The 11848-nt window shown below is 37.0% G+C and overlaps 1 long non-coding RNA gene across 2 annotated transcripts in view; it reads right to left on the bottom strand.

Moving 5' to 3' along the window:
• Positions 1-2426: 2426 nt before the first annotated feature.
• LOC140602217 (uncharacterized) overlaps positions 2427-11848 on the bottom strand; it is a 39925-nt gene continuing 30503 nt past the window's right edge. Inside the window, exons 4-6 of one of the 2 annotated variants that reach the window (XR_012005192.1) lie at positions 10925-11013; positions 9574-9693; positions 2427-2771 (exon numbers count right to left, since the gene is read on the bottom strand). This is a non-coding gene — a long non-coding RNA (uncharacterized lncRNA). Of the gene's footprint in view, positions 2772-4795; positions 4941-9573; positions 9694-10924; positions 11014-11848 lie in introns of those variants that run through there. The other variant, XR_012005191.1, reaches the window with a different exon arrangement.

Below are 11848 nucleotides of genomic sequence, written 5' to 3'. Positions count from 1 at the left end.
ATATCAGGCCAGATTCTGGGAAGGACCAAAGATTGCATTTTTATTTAATGCTATCTAGATACTTTTTCTCACTGAATTAACCTTAATAAGGAAATTATAGTGCTCATTATCAGTCACCTTTGGCCAACTCTCAGCATCTGATAACACATCAAACACCATGAGGTGAACACCTCATTGGCTAGTGCCCTGTTGCTTCATCTCTGGTGACCTCATCCCAGAGAAGCACTTCTAGACTAGCCAACCTGGTTTGTTATGGAGGATAGGTGGTCTCAGAGTCATTCAGCCAATTAGTCACCAATTAGTCAGTTGATCAAACAGTACTTCTTTTTTTTTTTTAAATATAGCTAAGTGCAACCTAATTCCTGATAATTCCTGAGGTTTGCCTCAACATATCTTTTTTTTTTTTTTTAATTTATTTATTTATGATAGAGAGAGAGAGAGAGAGAGAGGCAGAGACACAGGCAGAGGGAGAAGCAGGCTCTATGCACCGGGAGCCCGATATGAGATTCGATCCCGGGTCTCCAGGATCGCGCCCTGGGCCAAAGGCAGGCGCCAAACCGCTGCGCCACCCAGGGATCCCAATCAACAGTACTTCTTAAGCTAAGTCAAGCAAACAAGGCATTCTAAGCATGCACAAACTAAAACATGGAGTCCTTGCCTCCAAAGAGTTGGGGAGATCTTGTTGGGGAGATGAACCCGGCGGACATGTATATGTGCGCACATGTACAAGCAGGCATACATACCTACACACCTAGGCTACAACTGGAGGGCACTGTGAACACAGCGTATGAAGAAATGAGATAGTGAAAGAGAAAGTGTGACCATGACAATGGAGGGGAGTTTAAATGGATGACAAATAGTATTTGTTGCAGAAGGCAAATGCCTTGGTCAGTAAAAGGTTGGGGGTGTCTCAGTTGGATTGATCTGAGCAAAACCAGTAGTTCTGGGAGTAACCCACAGATGCAGCCAGCTCTGAGGTGCTAATGAGGCTATTGGATCTCAAACCCATTAGTAACAATATTAGAAGCTCTCTGAGGACGGGAAAAAGGTCTGACTCACTACTGTATCCTCAGCATCTAATACATAACACATCTGGTACAAGGCAGGCTCTCAATGAAATTTTGATTAAGAACACAGTGAATCCCCATGTCATACCCAGCATTAGGCCAGGGGCTCCCACATGAACCTTGGAGCTCAAGCAAAAATAGTGTGACTTTGATGGAGCAGAGGTAAGGGGAGATGGGTCTGTCCATAAAGCAATCATCTTACCTTAATCTGGGTCTTTAGGTACATTTTATTCTTTTTTTTTTTTTTTTTTAAGGCAGATCCTCAACCATTGAGCCACCCAGATGTCCCTGTACATTTTTTTTCTTAAAATCCAGATATGAATAACTTTACTACATCATCTCTCCTGCAAAGAGACAGATAAAACATCTGAAATTGTCATGTGTGACAGACAGCATGGGTGGACCTAGAGGGTATAGCACTAAGTGAAGTAAGCCAGATAGAGAAAGACAAACACCATACAATTTCACCTATACGTTGATTCTAAAAAAAATAATAATAAAGTAAAACAGAAATAGAAAATAGACTGGTGGTTGCAACAGGAGAAGTGGCTGAAGGGATGGGTGAAATAGGTGGAGGGTATTAAAAAAAGACAAAGAGCTGAAATGGAAACACTGATACATATCACAGAGCTTATTTAGATCTCTAAGCAGCCTCTAAATAAGACTACCCCTGATTTAGGAAGATTAAGGTGAAAAGTGCATAGACTAAGGATCCACTGGGGAAGGGAAATGAGGGCACAGGAACTCTCTGTCTCTAGAACTGCAGTGCTGAGTGTCAGCTGCTACTATGTCTCCAGGGCTTATTTCAACAAATTGGCATTGCCCTGAAACATAGACACATGCATGATGTTGTAAGGTGCGAAAGGAACAGGTTTAGGAATGAAACACACATGAGTTTAAAAAAAATCTGCATGGCTCGGGTGAATTATTTTATGTCTCTGAGCCTCAGTTACCCCATCGACAAAATGAGGTACTCATCTCACCAGATGTTGGATAATTAGAGTCACACGTGCTTACGACATGTATTGGACATTCAAGAACATGTCCTATTATGGTTGACATCTTTGTCACCGGAATGAAGAGACTTTTCCTTATGTCTTAATCACCTTTTTGGAATATAACAGAGTGGAAATTAAAAAAAAACACCACATAATTAAGCAACTATTCCTTAGTACAAACGATACATCGATGGGTAAGGAAAATGTTATAGCATAAGGAAAACACAATTTTATAGAATTAAAATCTGTAAATGTCCATACCATTTGCGTATAGTAATTTTTACGTAAATCATTTATTGACAACGATTTGAACAAATTACATTTTTACTTTACTTTTTATTGAAGTGTAATGTCTGTGCAGAGAAGGACAAATAGAGGCACACGGCTCAGTGTACTTTCACAATAGGTACCCACGCTGAGAAGAACACTACAGTACCCCAGAGGCCCTTCATGGCCTCTTCTTAATCTCTACCACCCCCAAAATGTGACTGCCATTCTGACTTGTGCACATTGTAGATTAGTTTGGCCTATTTTTGTACTTACATAAATAGATTCACATACTAGGTGCGATTTTGTGGCTGAGCCAAACAAGTCACATTTTTAAATGTCAAGAGGAACTGTGCACCTTTGGGATTGAAGCACTGGAAATGATCTGGAAGTTATGATTTTTCAGCTCTGACCTGCCCCAAATGCAATGGGCACTAGTCTGTGAACAAATCGTAGGAATTATGATTATAATGATGATTAATACAATTAGTGCTATTATAATACTTATACATAATAATATGAAATATTATTCTGTATTCATAGGTATTCAGAACACATTAGCAAATTTCTATATTATATTAATGAAAAAGTAAATGCCAGATGTAGGAGACTGCAAAAGGCGACTTTCTTCAAAGGGAGCGTACGTATAATTATGACCCACTAGCAGATAGTCTTAATAATATCTTTAGAAATAATATACATGAGCCCTGTGAGCATCCTCCTGGCTCTCTGATAGAGGGATGGGCTAGCAGCTCCAGTGTGCCCTGGTCCTTCCATGGCCATGCAACCCACCTGTCCTTGCTCATAAAATTGGCTCACTGTTTCTGTTTAACTGTGAGTAATTTGAACAGCTTTTTGTTATCAGTGCCTTTGTGGTTTACCAGGAAGAGACAGCTAAGAGCCAGAATCAACCTTTGTGACCAGGTTTTACTGTGGTGTTCCTGCAGCTTGAGGCCCCCTGCCTGTTGGATATGCTTCCCACCTACCTTCAGTCCCACTCAAACGTGGTTTGGTCACAGGTCTGGAGGAAGACAAAACTAAGACCCCCCAAAATAATTCAGGACGATCTTGTCCAAGCATGATTTCAAAGAGCTTGAACTAGGGTAGTAGCAGTGACCACAAAGAGAAACCGATACGTTCAGATTAATTCTGGTAAAATGTTTATGGTAGGATATAAAGGATGCATATGATTTAGGGCTAAGAGAGAGAGGAGGATGGAGGTTTTCAGTTTTGAGCACCAACTCACTGATGGAACACAGGGCCAGGCATTTGGTCAGAGAGGTAAGCAGCCACTGGCAGGTTCATGCTAGACTTGTGAAATCGAAAGTACAGCATGGATGGACCTAGAGGGTATGATGCTAAGTGAACTAAGTCAGACAGAGAAAGACAAATACCATAGGATTTCATCCATTGGTGGAATTTAAGAAACAAAACAAATGAACAAAGAAAAAAAGAAACAAATAAACAAAAAAACCCAGACTCAAATAGAAAGCCAATTGGAGGTTGGTTGCCAGAGGGGAGGTGGGAGAGGAGGGATGAATTGGGTGAAAGGGATGGAGAGTACAGTGTCGTGCTGAGTCCTGAGTAATGTATAGAAATATCCAATCGTTCTATTATACACCTGAAACTGATGTAATACTGTACGTTAATTAGACCTAAATTTTAAAAAATTAAAAAATTAAAATTAAAAAAATGAAGCACAGCTGAAAGCCAATAGACCAGTGCAAATATATAATCATAAATTCAACTCATTTTTAAATGGAAAGTTATTTCTAGCTAAGCAAATAGCATGACAAACATCATTTTCTGGCTTTGTGTTGTCTGAGTATATGATTGTCTGCTGGGAAAAAACAACCTCAATTTTCCTCTTTTTTCCCTTATGAAAGTAATTTGTCCTCAGTAAAGAAAATCTGGAAGATATAAATAAACCGAAGAGGAAGAAAGCAAGTATTCATCATCCTATCGCCAAATAAATTATTATTATTTTAGTCTATTTCTTCCTATTCAACACATTAACTTAAGGCTTTTCCATGTTATTGCAACACCCTACATAATATTGAATGATTGCCTAATGTCTAATTGAATCGATGACAGTGTCAGGATCTACTTATAATTACTTTTTGTCACATATCTGAATGTCTTCTCTCTTTCACCATTATAAATACCGCTTTAATATTCAACGTTAGTCATAGGCTTTCTCTGTAACTCATATTATTTCCTTGGTTTACATTGACAGAAGAAGAATTATGAGATGAAAGAATAAAAAAAAACTTTTTAGATTCTGGTTATGTATCACCAAAATGCTTTCCAAGAGTGGTTAAATCAATTTGTTTCCCCACCCAAAAATCTATCAGCATTCCTTCACAGCACAGGCATGGGCATTTGCTTCCCAATTTGACGGGTAAAAATAATATTTCTCCATGTAATATGCATTTTTCAACTACTAATTAGGCTGACACATGTTTTTATATGTTTTGCACTTCTGCAAATAATTTTTGATAGAATTTAAAGCTAGGACAGGTCCCATCACCCAGTGTTAATGAACTGCCTCCTCTTGCCAGGAACATCCCTCTAGGCTGATCGTGATGCTGATAGATGACTGACCAATCTGCAAAACATGGGGATTTGGTTTGCTTGTTTTTAATTTCACGTTTTATGGAGGTGAAATATTCCTACAGGAAAAAAGTGCACATTTAATTATACAGCTTGATGAATTTTCACCAACTAAATCCAACCTGCATCTCAATTAGGAAATAGAGTATTGCCAGCACTCCAGAAGCCCATCGTCCAAATTCAGAGCCCATTTCAGCCACTTCCCTACAAAAGGGTCGCCACCATATTGATATCTGCCAGTAGCAATTAGTTTTGTCTATTTTGTACTTTTTAGACAAATGAGATTGCATCTCAGCACTTCATGGGTCTGGCTTCATTTGTCAACATTACTTTTCTGAGACTCATCCCCATTCTTGTACATCCTTATAAAGTGTTCATACCCACTGTAGTATTCCATTGTGTGATTTCACCACAATTTACTTACTAGTATTGAAGGGGATTTTGGTAATTTCCTGGTTTTTACTATTAGGAATAGTGAGGCTATCAAATATTGTAGCATATGTTTTTGGTGAACATAGGTTTTAATATCTATTAGGCATGCACTTAGAAGTGGAAATGCTGGACCACAGAAAATGCATATGTTAGGATATTAGAGATACTCGGTTTTCCACAATGGTTGTACCAATTTATACTTCTGCTGTTTGTACATGAGAGTTTTCATGCTCCATATTTTTGTCAATACTTGGTCTTTTTGTCTTTTTCATTTTAATCATTCTAGTTAAGGATTGGGTGTGACATTTTAATTTCCCTGATGACAAATGAATTTGAGTGCTTTTCTATAAGCTCATTGGCCATTGGAATATCTACTTTCATGAGGCATTCCCTTAAAGTTTTTGATCATTTTTCTGTTGGGAAGTCTGCCTTTTTCTTCTTCTTCAATTGTTGATGTTCTTTATATATTTAGGATATGAATTCTTTGCTGAAAAATGCATTGAAAATACCTTATCCCACCTCATAGATTTACTTTTAACTCTCTTATTTGTATCATTTGGGGAACACATAATTTTAATTATGTATAATTCGATTTAACAGATGGTTTTCTTTTATAGTTTTGCCTTTTATGTGTGTTTTTTTAAAAAAAGACTTTGCTACCTCCAAATCAGGAAGATGCTCTCCTGCAATTTCTCTCTAAATGATATATGTTTTATTTTTCATAATTAAATGTGTAATCCACTAGAATTTAATTTTGTATGAAACATATGGTAGGAATTAAGATATTTTTTCTATAATGATATTCAATTGATACAGTACTATTTATTGAAAAAATAATTCTCTCTCTCCTTAACTGATGTGCCACAATAACCTTAGCTCTTTTAGACCTTTGCATACTAGCATAAAACCAGGCACATGGATGAATGGAACAGAATCGAAAGCCCAGAAATAAGCCCACATGTATGTAGTGAACTAGTCTTCAGCAAGGCCTCCATGAACATACAGTAGGGAAAGAATAGTCTCTTCAATAAGTGGTGTTGGGAAAACTGTTGTCAGTTTTAATTTTTCTAAAATTAGACCCTATCTTACACAGTTCATAATAATGAACTCAAAATGGATTAAAGACTTAATTATATAACACCTAAAATCCCTAGAAGAAAATGTAGGGAAAAAGCTCCTTGACCTTAGTCTTGGCAATGATTCTTTGGATGTGACACCAAAATCACTGGCAATATAAGAAAATTAAACAATTTGGATTAGAACATGTTAATTTTATCCAAAAAAAATTAAAACTGCTCCTCTAGGTGATGTTAGTCTGCTATAACAAATTACTATAGGCTGGGTGGCATAAAGCACAGAAATTTATTTCTCATAGTTCTGGAGGCTGGGAAGTCCATAATAAAGGGGTTGGCAAATCTGGTGTCTAATGAAGGCCCACTTCTAGGTCTGCAGGCAGGTTATTCTTGTTACTTTCTCATATGGCAGAGAGAAAGAGAGAGGGAGAGGGAGGGAGGGAGGGAGGAGCAGAGGCAGATAGGGAAAGAGAGCTTTTATATATTTCTTCTTATAAGGGCACTAACCTCATCCATGAGGGCTCCACTTACATGACCTAATTACCTCCCAAGGCCTCATGTTTTAATATCATTACAGTGGGGGTTAGGATTTCAACATATAAATTTTAGGGGGACACATTCAGTCTGGAATTTATATTGGAACTGCAATAGGTAAATAGATTAATTTGTGGGGGCTTGATCACTTCATAATTCATGAACATGGTATATATCTCTATTTAAATCTTTAATTTCTCTTAGTAATGTTCTTTTAGTTTTTAGTATAAAAGTCTTGTATATATTTAATTATATTTCTCAAATGTGTTTGATTATTTCGGTGCTATCATAAATGGTATTTTTAAAATGTTATTTTCCACTTTTGCTGCTTACTGGGGACAAATACAATCACTGTATTTTACAAAAATAAAATTATTGTCATATATTGACTTCCTTGTGCTGACCAACCTTGGTACATTTATTGTCAATTTTAAAAGTTTATAGATTCTTTGGATATTTTAGGCCCACAACCATGTAAACAACATCAATTCTATCCATTTTAATCCTCAATGCCTTTTCTTTCTTTTCATGTGTGTTGTATTTGTTAGGATAGCCAGTACCATCTTGAACAGAAATAATGGAAGTGAGCATTTCTGATCTCAAAGGAGAGTTTCCAATATTTGTTATTTAGTTTGACATTTCTTGTGGATTTTTAAAATACAGATTTGAGTTGCTTTTCTATTGCTGCCTAACAAATTGCTACAAATTCAGCAACTTAAAATGACACAAATTTATTATCTCACAATTTTGCAGGCCAGAAGTCTGGGCAGAGTTCAACAGGATTCTCTGTTTAGAGTCTCATAAGGCTGAAATCATGGTGTCAGTTGCAACTGGGTTTTTGTCTGGAGATTAGGGTCCTCTTCTAAGACCAAACATCGATTCAGTGCAGTTCCTTGTGATTACAAGACTGAGGTTCCTATTTTGTTTTCTGTTGTTTTCCCTGCCTTGGGTTTCTTTAAGCTCCTAGTGGCCATATTTAAGTCCTTGCCATTTGTCCTCTTCCTTCTTCAAATATAGCAATGGGAAATCCTCTTTACAGCAAATCTGTCTGACTTCAGAGAGGTCTCAGGTCCTTTTAATGGCTAGCCTGAGGGGTACCTGGGTAGCTCAGAGGTTGAGCATCTGCCTTTGGCTCAGGTCATGATCCTGGGGTCCTGGGATCGAGTCCTGAATCGGGCTCCCTACAGGGAGTCTGCTTCTCCTTCTGCCTGTGTCTCTGCTTCTCTCTGTATGTCTCTCATGAATAAATAAATAAAATCTTTATAAAAATTATTTAATGGCTGACCTGATTAGGTCAGGCCACTTGGATAATCTGCCCTTTAATTAACTTGACATCACTAATTAGTAACTTAATTGTGAAGTGATATCCTATCATATTTACAGGTTCTGCCCACACTAAGGAGAGGGAGCTGTACAGAGAATTATTTATAATTAATACATCTATAGTTTGCCAAGAGTCATTATCATAAATGTGGATTAAATCTTATCAAATGTTTGCATCTCTTGAGATGAGTAGTAATTTTTTCTTTTTTTATATGTGAATGATATGATTGATTTTTTAAAAATTTCATTTGAATGTGATGCTACTCTTCTTAAAGAATGTGCTAATGTTAGTTTAAATCATATGAAGTGGCTGCCATTTGACCATGTTTCACTTACAAGTGGTAACTTAATATGGTTAAATCTAAGATTTGTATAGATTTTATATATATTTTTATGGGAAATTGATCTGTAATTTTTCTTTCTTGAAAATATTTTTGTTGGGAAAAAAAGTAAATATTTTTGTTGGGTTATAGAATTGAGGTTATTCTGGCCTCCTAGGAAGGAGAAGTATTAGGAAGTATTCTATCTTTTTCTTCTTTTTTTTAATTTTTTTTTTATTTATTTATGATAGTCACAGAGAGAGGGAGAGAAAGAGAGACAGACAGAGGGAGAAGCAGGCTCCATGCACCGGGAGCCCGATGTGGGACTCGATCCCGGGTCTCCAGGATCGCGCCCTGGGTCAAAGGCAGGCGCCAAACCGCTGTGCCACCCAGGGATCCCTCTATCTTTTTCTATTCTCTGAAAGAATTTGTGCAAAATTGGTATTATTTCATTCCTAAATGTTCAAATTAATTCACTGGTGAAGCCATTTGAGTATCTGCCAGTATTAAGCACTTTGGAAGATACTCTCCCTTCAGAAGATTTATAGGTCAGAAAGGGAGACAGAACGTAAAGACTGCTAACTCTGGGAAACGAACTAGGGGTGGTAGAAGGGGAGGAGGGCGGGGGGTGGGAGTGAATGGGTGACGGGCACTGGGGGTTATTCTGTATGTTAGTAAATTGAACACCAATAAAAAATAAATTTAAAAAAAAAAAAGAAGATTTATAGGTTAGGAAAGCTAGGCTGTAATCTATGATGGTTTTCTGGAGCAAAGTGGTGTTGATGGAATAAAAGAATGAGTCTGTCCAGTAGAGAAAAACTCTGATAAAAGCAGTTACTATTCCAACAATATTCAGCTATTTCAGTATTTTGTTTTAGAAATAGGTGCTCTGTTATTGGTGATCCCTTAAGGAATCTACTGTGAACAGATAAAAACTATGAATCACCTTGACTCAATCCCATATCCCAATTCTTTTGATTCATAGCAGGCATCAGTTGGGCCAACTTTCCAAAGAGGTGTGAGCTTAGGCATGTGATTCTGTCTTGCTGTGCCTCACTTTTGTCACCTGCAAAAAGGAAATAATAAAACAATGTATGTCATAGAATTATGAGGATTTACTTAGATTATGGATTAACCTAAATTAGCACAAAGGCTGGGCCACAATAGGCTTTCATAAAAAGCTAGCTTCAAAGATATTTATCTACTCATTGTTTTAGAAGCACTTTGGTTTTTTTGGAACATGTATTCTTAGCAGAAGTAACACATATGTGGATGATATTCTGGGGGTATTTTAGCAACAAGGACACTTTTTTGCACTTAACTTACAGGGTTTCTTTTTTTGTTTGTTTGTTTGTTTTTGTTTTTGCCAATTTGACCATGAGATTCTTGAAGAAAGGGACATCACTTCCTTCCTTCATCTTTATATTCCCAGTGCCTAATATATTCCCAGTGCTCAATAATCTCTACTAAGTGACCAAGTTAAAAAAAAAACAAAAAACAAAGTATCAGTGACAGAGATTTATTAAATTATGTCATTATCTTAAGTTTTAGGAGTATATACATTCCTAAAAACTTTGGTTTGACAAATTCATCCCCCAAGTCTTACTTTTATAAATTCCTGAAATTTAGGATAACTTGGCATTTTTAGTGTTGGTGCACAAATAAGCTATTTCATTAAAAAAGCAACTTTATAAAAGTAAAGAGCAATATTTCATTGATATATTATGAAAGAATAGACACTTCCAGATTAATTACAACCTTACATATCCTCTTCACTAAAGAAACTTAGAACACAAGGCGTAAATTAAAAATGAAATCTCAATTTCTTGACTAGATTTGTTCTTAAATATTATCAGAAGGCAGAGAAATATATTTCTGTTTACTAGAAAATATGCATTGTTTATCTGAAATTCACACTTAACTGGGTGTCCTGCATTTTCGTTTGCTAAACTGGCAACACTAAATATGTCATTTTTAATGATGGAACCAAATCTTTTTTTTAATAATAAATTTATTTTTATTGGTGTTCGATTTACCAACATACAGAATAACACCCAGTGCTCATCCTGTCAAGTGCCCCCCTCAGTGCCCGTCACCCATTCACCCCCACCCCCTGCCCTCCTCCCCTTCCATCACCCCTAGTTCGTTTCCCAGAGTTAGGAGTCTTTATGTTCTGTCTCCCTCTCTGATATTTCCCACACATTTCTTCTCCCTTCCCTTATATTCCCTTTCACTATTATTTATATTCCCCAAATGAATGAGAACATACAATGTTTGTCCTTCTCCGATTGACTTACTTCACTCAGCAGATGGAACCAAATCTTGAGCCAGTCTACGTCATACAGTGTCCTGTGGGGACACAGCTTAAGAACTGCTTATTTTGGTCCTGAAATCAGAATGAAAACTTCAGCTGTTCTACTGACAGAAAACTGACTATAAGCAAGAGTTTCATTTTAAAAATCAATGAAAAGAGAATACAATCTAAGCTCAACTTTTGAAAACAGTTTTGCTTCAGTTGCACCTCAAAATGGATTTTTGAAGACAAGTATATGTTTAGGTAACTAGTAAAGTATCAGGGCTCCCTGACTACAAAGGAAATTTGCCTTTCAGAATAAATGAGAACAAAGAATTGTACACTAACTATGTTCAGTGCCCTATTTATGGTCTTAATATAAATCTGAATAAGGAAATGCCATGTTATACAAATTCCTTCTTGAGTGATGAAGGGACCTGTACATAGCTTGCTGCATAAGCATCTCAGGAAGCTTCTTCTGACGTTTCCCTAGTCCTGGTTTTTAATGTGCAAGCTAGAGCATGATTTTTTAAAAGATTTTATTTATTTATCCATGAAAGACACAGAGACATAGGCAGAGGGAGAAACAGGCTCCATGCAGGGAGCCCGATGTGGGACTCAATTCCAGGACCCCAGGGTCATGACCTGAGCCGAAGGCAGATGCTCAACCACTGAGCCCCTCAAGGTGCCTCTAGAGCATGATTTTTAGGATGCTTAACCAATCTATGTTTAGTTTCCCACACGGGAAGTGGAACTACAATCTACGTCCATGTACATTACAGAGATAATTAAGGAAATACTGATCTTGTAGGAAACGGATACCAATTTATTTCTCAGTTATTCCAAGACACCTCACTTTATTAAAATGGACACTATTATTTATATCTGCTAGCTAATCCCAGTAGCTGGGAGGAGTCTCGTATAGCAC

This window comes from Canis lupus, chromosome 13, assembly GCF_048164855.1.
Source record: "Canis lupus baileyi chromosome 13, mCanLup2.hap1, whole genome shotgun sequence".
Lineage (NCBI taxonomy): Eukaryota > Metazoa > Chordata > Mammalia > Carnivora > Canidae > Canis > Canis lupus.
This window is presented reverse-complemented; position numbering and strand designations above follow the sequence as displayed.